At 40.4% G+C, this 13308-nt stretch overlaps 2 protein-coding genes across 8 annotated transcripts in view; one reads left to right on the top strand and one right to left on the bottom strand.

The window, feature by feature from the left end:
• The window catches only part of LOC138164274 (C-X-C motif chemokine 10-like), a 31007-nt gene extending 19966 nt beyond the window's left edge, over positions 1–11041 (bottom strand). For 2 of the 3 annotated variants that reach the window (XM_069091971.1, XM_069091964.1), the window contains exon 1: positions 10978–11033. The gene's annotated coding sequence lies outside the window, so the exon portion shown is untranslated. Of the gene's footprint in view, positions 1–10977 lie in introns of all 3 variants that reach the window. The other variant, XM_069091956.1, reaches the window with a different exon arrangement.
• ART3 (ADP-ribosyltransferase 3 (inactive)) overlaps positions 1–13308 on the top strand; it is a 159959-nt gene that overhangs the window by 44397 nt on the left and 102254 nt on the right. The window lies entirely within an intron of this gene.

A 13308-nucleotide genomic window follows, 5' to 3' on the forward strand; every position in this document is an offset into this window, starting at 1 on the left:
GCTAGTAAGGGGTCTCTGTTACCTTGAAGTATGAACTCTTTAACCCTGAGTCACACATGGCCAGAAGCAGGATCCAAAAACTCCCACACAATTGATAGGAACAAGGATCTCTTCCTATGTAGCAGAGGTTCTGAACCATTTTTATTTCTCTGAGACCCAGCATTGTATTGGAAAGTTTTGATAGCCAGCTCTCTGGGGGGAAACTTCATTGTTGTTTAGTCCATTAGTCGTTTATGATTCTTCATGATCTCATTTGAGGTTTTCTTGGCAAAGATACTAGAATGGTTTGTCATTTCCTTCTCTAAATCATTTTACCAGTGAGGAATTTGAAGCAAACAGGGTTAAGTGACTTGCCCAGGGTCACACAGCTAGTAAATGTCTGAGGCCAGATTTGAACTCAGGTTTTCCTGATTCCAGGGCCAGCAGTCTGTGCCACCTAGCTGCCCTGGCAAGGAAAATACATACATACATACACACACACATATACACACATATACATTGGTGTGTGTGTATTGTCATTTCAGTCATGTTTGTCTCTGTGTGAGCCCATTTGGGTTTTCTTGGCAAAGATAACTACAGTGGGTTTGCCCTTTCCTTCTCCTGTTCATTTTACAGATGAGGAAACTGAGGCCAACAGGGTTAAGTGACTTGCCCAGGGTCACACAGCTGTTAAGTGTCTGAGGCCAGAGTTGAGCTCAGGAAGATGAACCTTCCTGACTAGTTTAATCTGCATTGATAACATTTTCCTCCATTACTTTCTTAACTCTAGACAATCATCAAAACAGTAAATCAAGCACTAATTTGTAGTGTTTGCTGATTTCTGAGGCCTAATGCTCCCTTCTTGGAATTCACTCCAGTACATGCCTTGATAGACAGACCCCTGTGGCCCTCAAGTGAGGCTTGTAGATCTCTTCCCTGAATAATTTTCTTAAAAATCATAAGTAGTAGGAAATGCTAGATTTCAGTTAGAGGTTAATGAAAATAAACATAACTTTTTCCCATTTAAATTCATGTACCCCCTGAAATCTATCCCTAGACTTCAAGTTAAGCGTTCCCTGCCAGAAAGAGTATAAGAGCTTCTTGAGGATAGGGACCATTTAAATTTTCCCTTGTATTCTTCTTATTGTGAAGTACAATGTCTAATATATAATAGGTGCTTAATTAATACTTGTTGATTGATTCAGTTCTTTTAAAAAAAATCAATAAAAAAAGAAAGCATTTCTGGTAGAACAGTAGCTTATAGTCCATGACTGGTGGATACAACATGTACATTAAAAAAGACAGAGGTAAGGGGAAATAGAGAGCAGGGGATTCCGGGAAAAACTGACAAAGGAGAAACAAGTAACTGCTAGAGGGATGGGGAAATTAGGGAAGAATTCATGAAAGCAGTGGCATCTGATCTGATCTTTGGAGAAAGATAAGGAATCTGAAAGTCAAGGGTGAGTTGGCAGAACATTCTAGTCATGGAGGAGGAAGGAGATGGCAATCACTTGGTGCATATATTTAGAAGAAGAAATAAAATGTCAAGATCAAGGAACATTTTGCCTGGAACACAGAGTGCATGAAAGAGAATAATGTGCTGTAGATCCAGAAAAGTAACCTGAAGTCATATTCTGAAGCATTATAAAAGGTAGTGGAGTTTGTATTTTGTTCAGATGCAAGTTGAAGTTACTAGAACTTCTTGAGCAGATGAGTGGCATGGTCAGACCCATGCTTTAGTAATGTGTGGGATACAAGACTCTTACCCAAATAAAAAAAAAATTAAAAAAACAGGTTTCTCAAAGCAAAAACAGAAGCTCTTTATTTCCCTAGTCAAGTCTCTCAAGAGTTGGGCATGACCTACCCCAGAGCAAGCTGGTCTAGGGGGGCACTGCCCAGAGATCAAGCAGACAGTTATATACACTATACAAACAATTCTAAGAAAACCCACAAAACCCCTGCCCAATATCTGGACCTGCATTCCCATTGGTGGGATGTATGGCCTCACATTCTAAGTATTCAATGCAAACACATACTTCAGCTATTTTCCTTACTGAGCAAAGGCAGGTTGTTAAAAAGAACATCTAGGAGGGAGAAGGGGTGGGGTACCATCTGATTCCCCTGAAATCAGGTGATTTACAGGAAAACAAAACTGAGGCCTAGAGGGGGTTAGGACCTAGCTCAATTCTGGTGACTTGCTCCCATTTTATGAGAATACTTTCACCCATTTCACTTAGTAATAACAGCAGCTTTGTGGAGGATGGATTGAAGAGGGAAGATGCTTTTCCTACTGCTAGCCTAATAAATAGGCTGGTCTACCCACATAGGGTATAGGAGAAGTTGGGGGAGGGGAGTGAGACAAACTACAAGAGACTCGGCCCTCAGACAGTGCGGCTCAAGTAAAGCCTTGGGTCTTGGAATGTGCCAAGCCCCTATTGTATATGAGGAAGACTTTTCTCTCTCTTGCTCTGTATCTTACCAATGGCCCTTCTATATACAAAACTTAAGTGTAGAGGGATGAAAGTATTTGTTTCTTAAAAGTATTTTTTTTGGCATAATCCACTTGGTAGTTAAATATGAGACCTTCAGTTGTTAATTAACCTGACATTCACTTTGAAAACTGACTCCAAACCAGCTACTTGACTGATAGTTCTCTGTCACAGCCATTCAGCTCACCTTTCTTATCTCCCACCTCCATGGGACTTGGGAGGAGACTCCCATCAGCCAGCATTGTTGGTGATTGTTTCTCACCATCATTACTTCATGTGGATAGCTGTTCCTGTTTGTTAAAGATGAGGAAACAGAGGCCCAGGGTGACTGTTCAGTCCCGAGGGAAGCCAGTGACACAGGCTCTCCTTGTCTTACCACAGTCCTGAGCCAGGTGTCATTTATTTCTTTTCTGAATTAAAGAAGAAATCAGTAGTACATCTTATTCTGGTGTAACAGTCGCTTCCCAACAAGACCAAGCAAACCCTTTCACTGCAGATTGTCAATCATTAACAAAATAAAGAGGGACGTGTCCTTATACTCTGGCAGCATGGAGGACGTTTTTGTATTTCATCTGAGCTTAGGTTGCTTTGAAGTTGTATATAAGTATGAGTTATCATGAGTGCTCCTTTGGCTCAGTTTTCTTCACTTTGCATTACTTCATACAAGTCTCTCTTTGTTTCCCAGAAATCTTCATGGTCATTATCCCTTGCCATTACAGTTATATTGATCACAGTTTCAGAGTTGGAAAATTGCAGAATTGAAAGGAACTTTCAGGGCTCTCTTGGACAGACCATCTTTGAATAAAAATTTCCATTGTAATTGACCTGGCAAGTTCTCAGGGTGAATCCACTCTCTGCAGAGGCAGCATGTTCCACTATTCGATAGCTTTGTCAGGATTGGGGAACTCATGGCCTTGAGGCCATACATGACCTTCTAGGTCCTTGGGTGCAGCCTTTTGACTGAGTCCAAGTTTTACAGAACATATCCTTTGATTAAGGAGATTTGTTCTGTTAAGTTTGGATTCAGTCAAGGGGCCACACTTGAGTACCTATAGGGCCACATGTGGCCTCCAGGCAGCAGGTTCCCCTCCCCTGCTTTAATTATTGGGAACTTTTTACTTCTCTAGAGCACAAATCTACCTCTTTACAACTTTGGCCTGTTACTCTTAGTCCTCCCCTCTCAATCCAGCACAAACAAGGCTGTATCTCCTTCTCCATGACACAGCCTTTCAGATACTTGAAAGCAGCCTACACATCCCTCTTTGGTTTTCTCTTCATCAGATTAAACATTCCTAGTTCCTTCTTTTAAATTTCATCTGGCAAGAGCTTCAAGTACTTCACCAATCATGGTTGCCCTCAGTGAGTGCTTGTGGAGACAAAATACCTTCACCTAATGTGAAATTTTAGGCATTGTAACAGTTTGGTAATGATGATAGTTCACCTGGAATTGAAGGGCTGTCTTTTAGGTACTCAGATCATAGCTCTGGCAGATACCTATTTTACTAAAGAGAGAAAATAGACTAAAACTAAGGAGATAATATAATAAGGAACAATCCACCAACAGTTGGTTTGATTTCATTTTCAAAATACTCATCAAAAGGAAATATGCTAGAGGTATTCATTATTGGTAATGAATAAAATCACTAAGTTTTTTTTCTTCTGTTACAGAATTTTCTTTAAAACAGCCAGGCTTGAAAACCCAGAGTTTACCTTTTAATTGATTACAAACATCTTTTAATGAAGCCCACGTCTGGCAAACAATTGAGTTTCAAAGAGAATATTGAAGGAACATTGTGTGCTTTCAGTGCATGGACTGCCAGATGAAATGATGTCTTCCTCTGAACCTTTCCACATGGGAGAGTCAAAGTGAACTGAAAGCTCGATTTCTCCTTTGAAACAGTTGTGTGCTAATGTATCTGTGTAGGACAGCTCACTCACTATAGAAGTGGTCACTTTTAGGCAGTGGAGCAGGACACGCCAACTCCATGAACACTCTGATGGGGCCTTCCTGATGGTCTTTGTGTCACACACTACCTTAAAGCATGCTCCAGGGCAGCTGCTCCAAAATGACCAGGTTCACAAATGTACAATTGGGGTCAGTCATTGGGGTCAGAAGTAGAAGGTTCTGAATCTGTGGGTCAATAATCTGGCAAAATTTGGCCAAATAAAATCTATTCAAAAGTAGCTCTTATTATTATAGACGGTTCATTTAAGAGTAAGAAATGAATACATTTGGTGAAACATAGGAAACAAATTCATTTCTCTTGATCACCAAATATAGATTATTCCTTTAATTAGTAGGTCAATATGCATTCATTTCTAACTTATCTTCCAAGAAAATAAGACTCTAGACAATGAAACTTGGGCCTGTGAGTCTAGAGATTTGAATTTTAATTTAGGTTAGATGAGCTTTAGAAATGGAAGGGATGTTTTACACCATCTTGTTCAACCTCCTCATGGAGGTCAAGAGAGCTGAGGGGACTTGTCCAAGGTCACACAGATAGCGAGTGTCAAAGGTTGGGCTTGAATCCAGTCTTCTCCAAATCCACCATGCTTTTCATTATACCATACTGCTTCTGCAAAGTTCTGACTTCGCTGCTCATTGGCTGCGTTGAGTTGCAAATTCATTTTACTTCTATGAGATTTCGTTTTTCCTTATCATAGAAGCTTTACCTCTTTTAATTCAATCTAATAAGCACTGATTGAGCAAACTAAGATCATATTTTCTTATAATATCCTTGAGGTCACTAAACCCATTACATTTTTTCCGTTTGAACTGTTATCTAACCAGCTCGTACATGTAAAGTTGATTTTTTAAAACTCAGATCAAAGACATTTCATATATATATTGATAATATTTCTTCTGACTTGATTCAGCCCAGTGTCATAGCCTGTCAAGATCTTTTTGAATCCCAGCTGTATCATCCAGTGTGTTGACTTTTCCTATCTTTGTGTCATTTGCAAATTTGCCAGACATGCCACTTATTTATTTATTTATTTTGCAGGGGGAAAGGCAAAGCATTTGGGGTTAAGTGACTTGCCTAAAGTCACACAGCTAGTGTGTCAAGTGTCTGAGGCCAGATTTGAACTTGGGTCCTCCTGACTCCAGGGCCAGTGCTCTATTTACTCTGTCACCTACCTGCCCTAGACACATCATTTATACTTTAATATAAGTCATTGATAGAAGAATTAAAAAGAACAGGGCACTTGTTGGAACACTTGTCTTTCCCCAGTCTTGCAGTACAACTCTCATTGTCCTTGCTCTTTTATAGATAGCCAGAGTGGCTCCACAGTCACGTCTGCTTGTGCTTTTATGTGTCAGAGTGGATTAAGTGTGGACCCTGAGTAAGGATGATCCAAATTCAAATCCTGTCATAGACACTTAGTGGTATGACCCTGGGCAAGGATAAAAATAGCACCTGTTTCACAAGGTGGTTGCAAACATAAAAGTGCTGGATAGCTGCTAGCCACTGTTAGTATTACTACTCCTTTTGGGATGTAGTCCACCCGAGTGAGATAACTTTAATTTATCAAAGGTAATTAAGAATTGTCGTTTGTAATTGTTGGGTGTACATTTTGCCTTCAGTTTTTTGATCACAAGTATGGACATTTTAATGACTGTAGGCCTTTTCTTACTGTGTCTAGGTCCTAGGATATAGAAAATTTAGCAACTTCTCTTGCTTTTTCCACTTGAATCAGTTGTTCCAATTTAGCAAGCATTTATTAAGTGCCTATCAGGCTTGGTGCTAAGTGCTGGAGATACGAAGAAAGGCAGAAACAGTTTCTGCCCCCTTAGAGCTTAAATTCTAGGTCGAGAAGGCAACATTGTAAACAACTATTTACAAACAAGATGAATTCAAGATAATCTTAGAGGAAAGGCACTGAGGAAGACCAGGAAAGCCGACTTGTAGAAGATGGGATTTTAGCTGTCACTGGAGGGAAGCCAAGAAAGCCAGGAGGCAGAGATGAGGAAGGAGAGAATTCACTGCACAGAGTCTGGAGACAAGAGTATCTTGTGCAAGGAACAGCAAGGAATCCAGTGTCACTGGATTGCAAAGTATGTGAAGGAGAGTGAGGCATAAGAAGATTGTAAAGGTAGGAAAGAGCCAGGTTATGACAGGCTTTCAAAGCCAAACAAGATTTTGTATTTGATTCTGGAGGAAATAAGGGGCCACTGGAGTTTACTTAATATGAGAAGGGCATGATCACACCTGTACTTGGGAAGATTACTTTGATAGGCAAGTGTAGGATAGATGGGAATGGGGAGAATCTTGAGGCAGGATGATATCTTTTTAATGTCTTTTGATTCATGCATAAATTGGATTTAAGTGAGGCAGAGTTGCACGAAGTCATGGGCCTCACTCTCTCCTCCAGAGTCATCACAGTACAGTGACAGGACAGAATCAAGATGACTGGTAATGGCTCAAGATGCAGTGAATGACCTTGGCATGTTCACTGTCTAACCAAGCTCTAAGCACTCCCCAGGGCCTGCCTGCTTCAACTGCCTTCATGGCCACTGGAACAAATTGTTCTCATCTACCCATTCCACCAGGGGAAGTCTTCACTAAAGGGTTTGAGACCCTTTAATTAAAGGTTTACCTTTGTGTGGCCAGTGTGCATGCTACAACTTCTTGGAGCCACAGGTGAGAGTTGGGTAGAACAGGTGGACACCAAAAGGTGGAAAGCAGCCATGGAGAGGGCTCCCCAGCCATCTCACCAGACGTACCCATCCTCCCTGAGGCAGGAAGACAAACAGAAAGCTAGTGCTGTAGTCCAGGTCATAAGCATCTGCCCACGGATGAGGGCAGTGTCAGAGGAGAGGGGCTGTAGTCTAGAAATGTAGTGAAGGTAGAATCGCGGGATTTGACAACTGGATATGGGAGCTGAGAGAATTTGGATTTGAAGATGATAGCTAGGTTTTGAGCTTGGGTAACTGGGAAGATGCTTTCCTGGTCTTCCTTAGTGCCTTTCCTCTAAGATTATCTCGAATTTATCTTGAATTCATCTTGTTTGTAAATAGTTGTTTACAATGCTGCCTCCTCCAAGTCGAAGTTAAGTCCTAAGGCGCAGGGACTGCTTTTGCCTTTGTATCTCCAGCACTTAGCACAGTGCCCAATAGGCACTTAATAAATGCTTGCTAACTTAGAACAACTGACTCAAGTGGAAAAAGCAAGAAAAATTACTAAATTTTCTATATCCTTAACAGTAATAGGAAAATCTGGAGTTCTTGTGGAAGGACAAAGGATAATGCGTTCAGTTTGAGATGTGTTGAGTTTAAGATGTCTAGGGGGACATCTAGTTGAAAATGTCCATTTGGTAGATTGGAAAAGGTTACAGTGGTTTAAATAAATCTGGGAATCAAGGAGAAGAGGGTGATTGACAGTGTCAAAGGCTGAAGACAGATCTAAGAGGCTTGAGAAAAAGCCATTAGATTTGGCAACTAAAAGATCATTAGTAACTTTGGAGAGAGCAGTTTCAGTTGAATGATGTAGTTGGAAGCCAAACTGCATGTAGTTAAGAAAAGAATTAGAGGAAAGGAGAAGTGGAAGCCCTCATGGTAGATTGCTTTCTCAATGAGTCTAGCCATGGAAATGAGGATACAATAAGCTGGTGGGAGTAGGCAGATCAAGTGAGGGGGTTTGAGGTTAAGGGAGACATGGACATGCTTTTAGGCAGCAGAGAATCTACTGGAGAAGATGGGCTTGATAGGATTATTTAGGCATAGAGAGGAGAGAGTGGGGGAGGCATTGAAGTGTTGTGAGATGAGGGGGAGAGAATAAGAAACTGTAGTTATCAGTCCCCCTTTCCGACGGCTCCTTCAAATATGAGTGTGTTCATCTTTTACCTTTTTTTGCTAGCTTGATGCACATGATATAATACCTTGAGTTTGTCTGAATTTGAATTTTTTATATTTATACCTTAAACATGGGCTTGGTTGAAAATAGGTAACTATTACCGTATATGAGAGGGGGCTATTATTAATTAGACCCAGATGTAATGCAGAAATTCCCTAGGGATTTTGAATATTTTTTTTAATGGTTACAGTAGTTTTTGCTTTTTTCTCTTTAGAAAATTGTCTACATTTTTTGTCTACTTATCTTTTTATAAGTGGCTTATATATTTGTACTGATTTTCTATAGATTTTATCAGATATTTATTGGCGATATTTAATAAAAAGATGTTTTCCTGGTCCATCTTTTTTCTTGATCATCCTAACTGCATTGATTTGACTTATGCTAAATAAAGCTTTGGAGTGTTTTATTCTATAAAAATTGTCTATTTTCTATCTGGTTTCTGGTCCCAAAATTTTCTATTATGCATAATGGAAAGATATATTTTGTTATATTCTGGTTTTAATGGTGTTTTAAAATTTTCTGTCTAAACTTTTTTTTTTGCCAGGCTGACTTTTTAAAATTTAAAATTTTGTTTTTTCCCCAATTACATGTAGAAACAAGAGCCATTTCTCATTGCTAAATCGTCAAAGGATATGAACAAGCAATTTTCAGATGAAGTAATCAAAGCTATGTGTAGTCATATGAAAATGCTCTAAATCACTATTGATTAGAGAAATAAAAATTAAAACAACTCTGAGTAACACTCCTCCACCCCCTACCTCCCACCTATCAGATTGGCTGATATGATACAAAAGGAAAAAATGAAAGCTATTGAAGAATTAGAAATAGAATTAGCAGCTTGGCACAAGAGTTATAAAATCTTTTTTTTGTTTTTGCTTTTTGCAGGGGGGGAAAGCAGGGCAATTGGGGTAAGTGACTTGCCCAGGGTCACACAGCTAGTAAGTGTTAAGTGTCTGAGGTCTGACTCTAGGGCCCGTGCTCTATTCACTGCACCACCTAGCTGCCCCGAGTTATAAAATCTTACTCAAGGACCAAACTTCCTGAAAATTAGAATGGATCAAGTAAAAGCCAGTGACTATTAGACAACAAAAAATATTAAAACAAAATCAAAAGACTCAGACAATAGAAGAAAATATAAAATATCTTGTAGAAAATATAACCAACATCTGTGGAAAACAAAGTGAGAAGTTTAAGAATCATCAGACTACCTGAAAGACATGACCACAGCACAAACCTAGACATCCTATTTCAAGAAATCACTAAAGAAAGCTATATAGAGCTCCTAGAACCAGAGGCAAAGTGGACATATCCTGAAAGAAATCTCAAAATGAAAATCCCTTAGGAACATAACAGTGAAAAACCCAGAGCTTTTGGATCAAAGAGAAACTATACAAGCAGCCAGAAAGAAAGAATTTATATACAGTGGACAATCAGGTTTACACATGATTTAAGTGATCATTTTAGGAGTGGAGAGCTTGGAATATGATATTCCAGAAGGTGATGAATTTTTTAGGCTTACAGCCTAGAATAAACAGAGGACTTTCAAGCATTTCTGATGAAAAGACCAGAGCTGTGGAGAGATTTCAAGGTTCAAACACAGGAATTAGGAGAAATAGAAAAAAGGGTAAATATGAATGAACAATGATAAAGAACTAAAACAATAGTAAAACTCTTGTGGGGAGATGATGCAAATGTTTCCTCTGAACTGTGTCATCTTCAGGGGTTATAAAATTAGTCAAATTAAACATAAAACCTGAGAGTAGTTTCGTTATGTCTTGATCTTAAATGAAGAATGGAGAGATGTGTAAGAGAAATATGCTAGCAGAGGAAAATGAAAGGAAAGTGAGAGAGAATTGTCTCATGTAATTGGGATACAGAAGTAGAAGTCTATATAGTCAAGGAGTAAGAAGGACTAGGGGGAGCAGTTGATGCTTGAACTTCACTCTCATTTGAGCTGATCAAAGGAGGGAAGAATATGTACACATTAGGTATAGAAATATCATTCAGGAAAATAGGAGGAAATGGAAATAAGAGAGAAGAGAAAATAGGAGAGTATATCAAGGGAAGGATAGGTATTAAACAAAATGAATTCTAAGGATGTACAAGTTATTTATAGCTCCTTTTGAGGTGGCAAAGAATTGGAATCCAAGGGCATGTCCACTGAACAACTGTTGTATCAGAATGTGATGTAATACATCAATGTGCTGCAAAGAAAGGATGAAGGAGATAGTTTCAGAGAAACTTGGGGAGTCTTGAAGGAACTGATGCAGAATGAAGAGAACCAGAAAACATTTTATACAATGACAACAAAATGGCAAAGACACATAAGTTTGAAAGTCTTAGGAACTCTTAAGAAGTGTAATAACCAACCAGGATTCCAGACGGCTGCAGTGCCAGTGCAATATTTCCAATGCCCACAATCACAATAAAGACCGTGACTATAAATATTGCATGATGGTTGATTGCAAAATATAACATATTCCCTAGGTAGAGGACAGAACTGAAACATTTATTTAGACATCAGAAAACCAAATCCCCAAACCAGAAAGCCAATTATATCATAATAGTAAAGAAATTAACAATCAATAACAACACAGAGAGCCACACCATCTTTCAGCTTTCCCACAATCAATACAAGATCAATATTTACTCACAAGCCTGTCTCTCTCCTTGCCTGAGCACCTCTCTCTCCCACTGTCTCACTAGCTCTGATTCCCAGCTTCCTGTGGCCTCTGCTTCCCTTCAGCAAACTCCTCCCACCACAGGCTCCATGTGACTATACTCAGCCTTTGGGGGACAGAATTTATCTTCACAGCAGGGAAGCTTCCTATGGGCTCTGCTCCACTCTAGCAAATTCCCTCCATCACAGGTTCCATGTGATTACATTCAGCCTATTAGGGGGCAGAGTTTACTTTCAAACCAGGGGAGGTCTTCAAACTCCCCTAGGTCTATTAAGGGGCAGGGAAGATCTTCAAATTCCCATTCCCATTACAAGGGCTAATGATGAAATGTGCTACTCACCTCCTAATAGAGGTGATGGGCTCATAGTTGTTGCTTGCTTTCATTTTTGAAGAGGGCCAGTGACATCCCCAGTGATGTCACGATGGTGGACAGATGAACTGGATTTAAGTGAGGCAGAGTTTCACAGAGTTGGCAGCCTCACTCTCTTTTCCAGAGTCATTGAAGTCCAGTGGCAGGACAAAAATTAAAGCAACTGGCAATGGCCTGGGATGCAGTGGATGATCTTGGTGTCTTCAATGTCTAACCAAGTTCTAAGCCCTCCACAATGCCTTTCTCAGCTGCCTTCATGCCTATTGGAACAAATTGTTCTCATCTACCCATTCTATTGGCGAAGGTCTTCACATGCTTGGGGAAGATATCCCCTTAACTCACCATTGGATTTGAGGTTTGTCAGGCACCCTCAACCCGATTTAGCCTGTCTGCTGAGACAGTTTAGGGATTGACTGCTGTGCATGTTACAGCTTCTTGGAGCCACAAGTAAGAGTTGAGTAAAAGGCAGACACCAAAAGTGGATGAATGTCCCTGAAAAGGGCTTGGTAAGCTTTCACACCAGTAGTCCTCTTGGAATACCCCATACTCCCTTGGGCTCATAGTGCAGAATGAGACAGATATAAATAAATAAAATACATGTACACATGCATACACATATTTGTATATAACTATATGTATGTGCACAAATGCATATATAATTGTACATTTATATTTGTGTGTCTTTCTTTTGCACATGGCCAATCTGGAAATCTGTTTTGCTTTGACTCTCTGTGTAGTAGCATTTTGTTTTTTCATTCTCAGTTGAGGGTGGAGTGGGGGTAAGGGAGAGTGTAGGAGGGAGAAAGGGAAGATTATTGCTGAATAAAAAAGAAGAATAAAAACAGAGGTATGAGAAAACCTCTCGAGGTGGGAGGTTTACAAGTATGCAGTGTTTTGAAGTATTGATCAATTTTGCTGTTTTTTTCTTCTTTTTGTCTTTAAAATGATTGTTGTGTTGAATGACTCTCAGGGAAGGGTTGGGAGAGGAATATTGGGGGAATTATGGTACTGTGAAAAAGCAAAGAAAAAAACTTGCCAATCAAGTCAAACCATCACTACCAACTTGATCACCATCTCTTCTTAGACCCTGATGGAGTTAGTGCCAAACCATGAATCCAGGAGCCTTAGGAATGTTGGTGACCCTTAATCCACCTGACTTGCATCTAACTCAGTCCCTGAAGCCATCATTAAGAGGAAAAGTGATTGTGGAGAATAGGCCCACCATCTTCATCACCACAAGCCACTGTTGCTGCCTAATTCCCAGTAATAGGCAAATGAGCATAAGAGCCTGAGCAGAGCAGCACCTTGCTGACCTCTGGGCCTGTTTCCAGCCCAGCCTTCCTAGCCATAGCCAGGGAGCTAGCTCCCATGAAGAAGCCATGGCCGCCAGCTGCTAATCACATGGCATGCACTAGTGGAAATACAAGGCCACTGAGAAAGAGACAGGAAGCAGCATGTGCTGGACAAGGCAAACTGCCACCACCCTGACCACCATCCTCCCTAAGACCCTGAACCCAAGAGCTTTAGAAATAGCAATGGGTCCCACCTAGAGTCTGCAGCTGCTGTCCTGGAAGCAATTCCAGGACAGATGCAGCCCGGTCACTGTTCTTACAGAGGCTAGGTGGTGCAGTGAATAGAGCACCGGTCCTGGAGTCAGGAGCACTGTAGCAGCAAGCACCCCAGCATCCCCAGGGTGGCTGACAACACAGGTTCTTAGGTCTGCTTTTCTAAAGGAAAGCAACTCAAAATGGGTTAACAAGCTTATTTTAATCAATCAAACATATATCGTTTACCTAGTTCAGGGGGAAAAGGTCAGCACCCCGAACTTCAGAGTATACAGACAGAAGTACAAGACAGAGAAACAGATCAAGCAGACAGGCTTCCAAACTGTCCAACCATTACATCCATGCCAAATCACAGTTACCAGAGAAGGA

The sequence above is a fragment of the Petaurus breviceps genome, unplaced genomic scaffold (assembly GCF_028583685.1).
Source record: "Petaurus breviceps papuanus isolate PSGF00001 unplaced genomic scaffold, PetGlider_PUasm1.0 126, whole genome shotgun sequence".
Taxonomy (NCBI): domain Eukaryota; kingdom Metazoa; phylum Chordata; class Mammalia; order Diprotodontia; family Petauridae; genus Petaurus; species Petaurus breviceps.